This window comes from Rhinopithecus bieti, unplaced genomic scaffold, assembly GCF_001698545.2.
Source record: "Rhinopithecus bieti isolate Rb0 unplaced genomic scaffold, ASM169854v2 scaffold_63861, whole genome shotgun sequence".
In the NCBI taxonomy this organism is placed as follows: Eukaryota; Metazoa; Chordata; class Mammalia; order Primates; family Cercopithecidae; genus Rhinopithecus; species Rhinopithecus bieti.
The window spans coordinates 34,729-43,963 of NW_016824162.1; positions in this window are offsets into that span (position 1 = coordinate 34,729).

Genomic DNA, 9,235 nt, shown 5'->3' on the forward strand with positions numbered 1-9,235 from the left:
CCCCGCACTGACAGGAAACTAACCATAGTTACTTTATTTGATAAACTCAATGTCTGAATTACTTCTAGTTCTATTTTTATTGTCTGATATTACTCTTGATTATTAGTCACTTGGTCTTGTTTGCAGACATGCTTGGTGATTTTGTGTGAATGTCCAAGTTTTCAATTTAAATAACTATGTTTTTGTATTTCTAGAAGTTCTATTGGCTATTTTAAAACTGCCTTTTAGATTGTCCTTTTCTTTCATTATAGTGCCTATTTCTTCTTTTACCTTTATAACCACTTAAAAAATTAGTATTTTCAAATAAAGTAATATTACTTCGCTGACATGTTTAGACTGTCTTTTATCTCAAGTCCTCTAAGTACTATACTTGGACAAGTTTTATTTGTTAACTCTCACTTAAAATAGATTATTTTCTATGTAGTTTATAAACTATATGTTAAGTTATGCCTTGCAAGCAAATAATGTGAAAGTTTAAGTGTTTTTAAAACTCCTATCTATTGGGATATGAGTGTCAATCATTCTATTGGTAGTACCCTCCCCATGAGGACTGAAGTAGACATTCTTTATCAACACATGCTTCCGAAATCAACCACTTTGGTAGAAAGAATAGCACACAAACTCTTAAGTGCTTTCACCCAGAAGTGACACATATCATTTCCAAGCAATTTTAATGGCTAAAGCAAATCTGGTTTCATTCAAGAGGATGAAGGAATGTATTAACACTGAGTGCCTAAGAAAGGGAAAACAGACAGTTGATGAGTAGCTTAAGGAACTACCACCCATAGTGTCTAATTTTTTATTGTGAGCTCAACTTTGTCGAGAACTACTTTTATGATGGGCACTGTTTGTGCTCTGTATATTTGAGGTGCCCTCACAGAAAATATTTGTATTAACTTCTGCCTGATGCCCCAAGGATTTTAGGATTTTACAGATATAACCAGTTTTTGTGTTAATTTTTTAGCTTTGGTTTGTCTATCTCATAAATTATTATCTGTATGTCCAAGGGTTGCTCAGGTTTATAGTTTCAATATTTCACTGGATTTATTTTTACAGAGGTAAGCTTCCTTATTGCTCAGTTAGAAATTTTAGACCAATCACACGAAACATGCAGCCATGTCAATTTCTACCTTCCACCTTGCCTGTCCTGTGTGCATGTTGAAACCCCTGCCACTAGCAATGATGTTCACATCCTATCTGATGTCCTTGTAAGCCACCACAGTATCATTCTGTATATTTAACATTTTATTTTTGAGATGGAGTTTCCCTCTTGTTGCCCAGGCTGGAGTGCAATGGCACCATCTTGGCTCACTGCAACCTCTGCCTCCCGGGTTCAAGAGATTCTCCTGCCTCAGCCTCCTGAGTAGCTGGAATTATGGGCGTCCACCACACCTGGCTAATTTTTTATATGTTTAGTAGAGACGAGGTTTCACCATGTTGGCCAGGCTGGTCTCCAATTCCTGATCTCGGGAGATCCACCCGCCTCGGCCTCCCAGAGGGCAGGAATTACAGGCATGAGCCACCGCACCAGGCCTACTTAACACACTTTAAATGAATATTCTCTTTATTTATGTTACTTGAAATTTCCTGGCTATGCATTCACAAATTTGGTCAAAATTTATTCTGCGTTTTTGTTATTTTATCTGCTGTGTTGCCAGAAATGCAAATACTGTGCACGTTTAATCATGAACCTTTTCTACAACATTGTTAACTATCACAAAGATAGGAATTACAGCAATTTATTAACTTTATCCCCACCTTGTATCCCAGAGCTTGATAAATGTTTTACAATGAACAAGTAAATATTACCACCCTATGGTACTTGAGTGCTTAATGAAAGCGGACATCAATTCTTTCTCTTCTTGTAAAAGCATGCCTTTCATCTCATCAAAAAATGAAATCTATTTCCCTTCTCTTGGATCTGGGCCAGTTGTGTGACTTGCCTTGTCCATTAGAAAACAGTGGAAGTGAGGTTCTGGGACTTCCAAGCTTATGTTTTAATATAATTATAACTTCCACTTTCTTGTCCTGGAGCTTGGCCATTTGAATATAAGGAAATCCATACTAGAGTACTAAATGAATGAGACCACATAGAGAGAAGTCCTGTAGAATGAGAGGTCACCTTGGATATTCCAGTCCCAGCCAAGCTTTCTGCATAACAGACTTCAAATATGACCATCAGAGAAATCACCCAACTGAGCCCTAGCCAAGCAATGAAATTGTGAGAAATAATAAATTCTTAGTGTTGAGGCAACCAAATTTTGGGGTGGTTTGTTACATAATAATAAATAGCTGACACACTCAGCTAATGACCAGTAACTGGCTGTGCCACTGAAAAAGACAACTGGACAATTATCTTAAAATTAACATCATAATTTTTAAGGAAAAAAACCCTAGAAAGTAGAATGACAGTCTTTAAGCTGATGTGACTAAAAGAAAAAATAATTTAAACAATTATGAATGTTTTAAAAATTGATTCTAAAACTCAGATACATTGGTATTTGGAGACTGGTTTATTCTTGGGTTAAAAGGTGCACAAGTAATCATCTTGACTTGTTCAACTAATTTCTGAAAGATTTACTGAATTTGATGTGAGTTTTCTCACATTTACATCACATCTTTGTTTTATACAGTTAAATTTCTTAAGTAGAAGAAAACAATCTATAGATTTCTGGCTGAGGAAACCCACCAAGGGCTTTCCCACATTCTAATCAATTCAGTTCTTTACTTACAGGTCTTTAAATCCGGCATTTTAAAATGATACCACTGTAGTACTGATGCCAAACAAAGGCTTCAGCAAAGATCATCAAAGATTGTAACTTTTCATGCTTTTGATATTTCATAAATTCTGACTGGAGATTGTACAAAAAAAGTGAAACAAATTCTAAAGTGTTAACTGATTTTATCACAAACATAACACATTTCATATTACAGCACAATAATTTTTGTTTTATGATTGTCCAGATCAAGGCAATATAGCTATTTCCACGCATTTCAACAGAATTGCCCACATGATGTGTTAGGTTGCATGGAAGAGAATGAGTTGGGAGGAGGATCACACCAAAATTAAAGTGCATCGTAGCTTTATAGTTGGTGGCTGCTGTTTCTGCAAAGTTTCTAGAGAATGAAGAACTGTTTATGTGATGGATTATGTTTATTGATTTGCATATGTTGAACTAGCCTTGCATCCCAGGGATGAAGCCCACTTGATCGTGGTGGATAAGTTTTTTGATGTGCTGCTGGATTCGGTTTGCCAGTATTTTATTGAGGACTTTCGCATCGATGTTCATCAGGGATATTGGTCTAGAATTCTTTTTGTGTTGTGTCTCTGCCAGGCTTTGGTATCAGAATGATGCTGGCCTCATAAAATGAGTTAGGGAGAAGTCCCTCTTTTTCTATTAGTTGGAATAGTTTCAGAAGGAATGGCACCAACTCCTCTTTGTACCTCTGGTAGAATTCCACTGTGAATCCATCTAGTCCTGGACTTTTTTTGGTTGGTAGGCTATTAATTATTGCCTCAATTTCAGAGCCTGTTATTGGTCTATTCAGAGATTCAACTTCTTCCTGGTTTAGTCTTGGGAAGGTGTTACGTGTCCAGTAATTTATCCATTTTGTCTAGATTTTCTAGTTTATTTGCGTAGAGGTGTTTATAGATTTCTCTGATGGTAGTTTGTATTTCTGTGGGATTGGTGGTGATATCCCCTTTATCATTTTTTATTGCATCTATTTGATTCTTCTCTCTTTTCTTCTTTATTAATCTTGCTAGCGGTCTATCAATTTTGTTGATCTTTTCAAAAAACCAGATCCTGGATTCATTGAATTTTTGAAGGTTTTTTTTTTGTGTTGGTCTCGATTCTCATTCAGTTCTGCTCTGATCTTAGGTATTTTTTTGCTTCTGCGAGCTTTTGAATTTGTTTGCTCTTGCTTTCTAGTTCTTTAATTGTGATATTAGAGGGCGCGTTTTAGATCTTTCATGCTTCTCTTAATGGCATTTAGTGCTTAAATTTCCTTACACACTGCTTAATATGTAGAAAGCTGAACTGGATCCGCTTCCTTTCACCTTATACAAAAGTATTCAAGATGATTAAAGGACTTAAATGTTAGACTAAAATCATAAAAAACTAGAGAAAACTAGGCAATCCATTTCAGGCAGAGGCATGGGGCAAGACTTCATGACTAAAACACCAAAAGCAATGGCAACAAAAGCCAAAATAGCAAATAGGATCTAAATTAAACTAAAAGATTTGGCATTGCAAACGAACTATCATCAAAGGGAACAGGCAAGCCTACAGAACGGAAAAATTTTGCGAAATATAGCATTGACAAAGGGCTAACATCCAGAATCTAAAAAGAACTTAAACAAATTTACAAGAAAAAAAATAATCCCTCAAAAGTAGGCACAGGATATGAGCAGGACAGCTTCTCAAAGGAAGACATTTATGTAGCCAACAGACACATGAAAAATGCTTATCATTGGGCCAGTGCACGGTGCTCACGCTGTAATCCCAGCACTTTGGAGCCGAGGAGGGTGGATCATGAGGTCGGGATCGAGACATCCTGGCTAACACGGTTGAAACCCTGTCTCTACTTCAAATACAAAAATTAGCCGAGGCGTGGTGGCAGGCACCTGTAGTCCACTAATCGGACGGCTGAGGCAGGAGAATGGCCGTTGAACCCAGGAGGGGAGCTTGCCAGTGAGCCGAGACCACGCCATGCACTCCAGCCTGGGTGACAGAGTGAGCTCTGTCGTCAGAAAAAAAAAAAAAAAAAAAAAAAAAAAAACGTTATCTCACTGTCGTCAGAATGCAAACCAAAACCACAAGAGACCATTCCACGAGTCTAGAATGGAGATCATTAAAAAGTCAGGAAACAACAGGTGCTGGAGAGGATGTGGAGAAATGGGAATGCTTTTACATTGTTGGAGGACTGTAAACTAGTTCACCATGTGGAGGGACAGTTGTGGCGGATTGCCTCAAGGATCTAGAACTAGAAATGCCATTTGCCCAGTTATCCCTACTTACTGCGGTATTACCCAAAGCGCATTATAAATCATTTGCTGACTTATAAAACACACATGCAGCATGTATGTTTATTGCAACCACCTATTCACATAGCAAAATTAGACCAACACAAATGTCCATCAATGATAGATGGATAGAAAAATGTAGGCCATATATACCATGAAGACCATGCCGCATAAAAAGATGAAGTTCCACGGTCCTTTGCAGGGACATGGATGACACTGGAACCATCATTCTGAGCACTATCACAAGGACAGAAAACCAAACACCGCATGTGCTACTCATTAGGTGGGAACTGACAATCGACACAGGGCGGGGAACATCACACATGGGGGCCTGACATGGGGTGGAGGGTAAGGGGAGGGATAGCATCAGGCGAAATACCTAATGTAAATGACAAGTTAGTGGGTGCAGCAAACCAACATGGCACATGTATACCTATATAACAAACCTGCATGTTGTGGACATGTACCTAGAACTTAAAGTATAATTTTAAAAAAAATAAAAAGAAAATGAAGAACTGAAGTTTTCTCTAAAGTCAACATTCTTTATCTGATTTTGTAGAAATAAAGTATATCCATCATCCATATCATTTATGTTGATGATTGCTTAAGCATGAAATAAGAGAAAAGAGGAGAGCAGAGGGTCACTGCTCATTGCCAAGTACAGGTTAATGAAATCCCTGTCTTCTGTGAGTGTTTTCTGCATGAAGCTGTCTTTTGGTCTTTAAATAGCTCTTCCAATGCAGCTCTTCTGACATTATTCTTCCATTAAATCATCATCAAGGTAATTGTATCCTATTGATGAAAGAATCTATTGATGCTCTATTTCCTTTTTATCAAGTAAAGGTCACGTTAAGTGAAACTCGCTGTTAAGCAAATAGCAAATAAATTGATTCCGGTAATGAATGTCTTCATCTGTATACACCACAGAGAGGAAAAAATGAAACTGCAAATATAGATTTAAAATTAGTTTAACATAAATGTAAAAATATGGTAGTCTCTAGAGAAAACATTGCATAAATGAAATTCAGATGGCAGTGGGTTTCAAAGTATGGACAATTTTTCATCACTATAGAAAACTTGTAAGTCCAGTAAAACACTGATACTTTTCTGCTGCTTTGAACAGTATATTTATACAACACTAAACAATTTAGAAGAATAATGAAGGATTATACAAATTTTCTTTTCTTTACCCATACAGTGTCATAATAGTTATTAGGAATTTTATCTGGACTTAATTAACCAACCTTCTATATACACACATACACACACAGTAATTCTTGAAGCTCAGACTTAATTAATTACACTTCCTACCAAATCATGAAAATATCTCTTTCCATAAAATGAAACTATTCACTAAATAGAAACAACCCTAAATTTTGAATAAGGATAAATTTTGAGTCTTCTAAGCAAGTGTGAACCACGGAATCAATTATTCCAATTCCCTGTTACAGGCACAGGAACATAAAGACAATAGTACTCTTCAGTAAATATTCACAAGCTTCTCATCATATATGCAAATCTTAGAACCACAGCATATATTTCACACAACAAAGAGCCATTGGGAGTGCTGTGAGATGAGCCTGAGAGTTGATGCTGCCGTGGGGAAAGGGGCTGCATGGACAAAAGGTGTGTTCCTGAGAAACGGATTCAAAGAGGGGCCTGGATTTCTCTCTTGCCAGAATGAAAGCTTTGAGAAACCAAAGATCAGCTGCACAGCACAAATTATGTGAGAAAAGGGGTTTCTATATGAAGACAATATTAAATTTGCGGTGCTAATGGTAGGAAACTAACTCCACAGAACCCTAGAGAGCGTAGGAATGCCTGAGGCCCAAACCATTTTTTCCACAAATGACAATGTGGTCTTCATAACTCTGCGTTTGACTCAAGAACCAAAACCATCTGGATGTCTGTATATTCTTTTGAAACCAGACTAATGGTTTCTGACATGCATAGTTATATGTGCCCCAATTATAAAAAGGTGTGTGATACCACATAACATTAAGATTCTAACATCTACCAAGACTCTTATCTTTCATGGAGGATGTCACCAGTAGTCAAAGACCCTACAGAAACACTCAAGGCCCTTAAGCAGCTGCCCAGACGCAGGCTCTTCTGCTGGGAGTGGCAGCTTACTTTCAATAACGTGAAGTTTTAAAGCAAAGGCCTAGTCTAAGTGGGCTTGCATAGTGGGGAGGGGGCTCTTCCCAGCAATCGTTAGGCCCTGATTTAAGAATTTTTAACCAACGTAATTAGAAAGTATGTGTAAACTGGGCATTCAGAGTTGCCGGATTAAAATTAGTTCAAAATTCTAAAATAAAGACACAAAATCTGTTATCACACAATGACAAGTGTGGGTAATATTCCACGATGGAATGAGTAGAAGCTGGGGGTTTTAGGGAGAATGGCAAGCCATGGCAATGAGGAACAAGGCAAACACTTGCCCCACCTCCAATCTTCCGTGTTCTTGTGGGTTTAGCGTAGGGAAGGGAACTAGTGGAGAGGGCAGTGTGCTCACTGTACACTTCACACTTCTTGTAAAAAAGTGTCCAATCATGTACTCTCAAAGAAAATGGCATTTCCCTCTGTTCCTATCAGAATACTGGTGGGATGGACAGAAACTCTGTCTATCCATGGACAGCATCCATTCCTAAATTGCCTTACTAGAGCTCTTTAGTTACAAAGAAGGGCAACCCACTCATCCCAGCTCAGGTGAAGGGGTCTGTCTATTGCAAGGAAGACTGTCAAGTTGCATGGAAACGTAGAAAGCAGCAGAAACAGAGGTGGGCTCCACAGGAATTAGGAACTGAGAACTGAAGCCAAACTAGTCTGTCAAAGGCCCTATTTCCCTGCATCTCCCCACACAAGGCACCGGGACTCACCAGGGAAGGAGAAGAAAGGGTGACAAAGGGCCTGCCCTGGGAGCAGAAAACCACACACACATAAATGAACTCATGTTTACAGAAAGCCATGTTGTGGGTTTTCACAAAAGGAACAGAGTTCTAGAGTAGTACACAGGAAAGGACACAATTTCATCCATCAGTCAGGGAAATTCTCCCCAGAGATGTGACTTTTCAACTGAGACCAGAAAAACAGCCAACGGGAAAAAAGAAAGGAGGCATGAGAGACTGTTTTGCACCACAGAGACCGGAGCAGAAGAAAGCCACAGCCTTGCAGCATGCCAGACGCCCCACAACTGAGACTCACTGACGCGCGTGGACCCTCCGTGCAAAAGCTCCTGGGCTGCAGGCCTAGGATCTATCTTCTCTGAGAAAACTTAACAGAAATGCCTCCACCTGAGTTCCTAGTGCCTTCCTTAAACATTAAGTATCACAAAGTACTATTTATGGTCTTCAATCTTAGGATTGTCTTTTTTTTTTCTAGTTAGTTGTTTTAATATTGTTTTACTTATAAAATCTGTAACTCTACCTATTCAAAAATAATAAAATATTCATTTTAAGTAAACAAAGTGTAGCAGTGAACCAAATTCAGTCTGAAGTAGGCAGTGGTCTTAGCCCTGTCTGCACATTAGAATCACCTGAGGGAGGTTTTTTGGTTGTTTTTTTAAATTAGAGATTCTCGGGGTACATGTTGTGAAAGAGGGTTAATGCTGTGAAAATAAATCTTGGTGCCCCCAAATCACTATGCTAAAGGGAAAAGTCAAGCTGGAAACTGCTTAGGGCAAACCTGCCTCCCATTCTATTCAGTCACCCCTCTGCTCACTGAGATAGATGAGTATCTATCTGTTTGCCTGCGTTGGAAAGGCTTATCAAAAACTCAAAAGAATGCAACCATTAGTTCCTCTATCACCCATCTGTGACCTGAAGCCCCCTCCCTGCTTCCAGTCTTCCTGTCTTCACTTAAGTTCTCCTGCCTTTCCAGACTGAACCAATGTACTTCTTCCATATATTGATTGATGGCTCATGCCTCCCTAAAATGTACAAAACTAAGCTGTGTCCCAACCACCTTGGGCACATGTTGTCAGGACCTCCTGAGGCTGTGTCATGGGCACATCCTCAGCCTTGGCAAAATAAACTTTCTAAATTAACTGTGACCTGTCTCAAAAGTTCGGGGTTCACATTTTGGTAACCATGGGGGGATTCTGAGTGGAGATGCCCCTGACTTTTGACAAATCTCACATCAGTGCTTGGTACCAGCATGAGCTAACTTTATGGCTCAAATCAAAAGGACAATTTGCTGATGTCCTCCAGA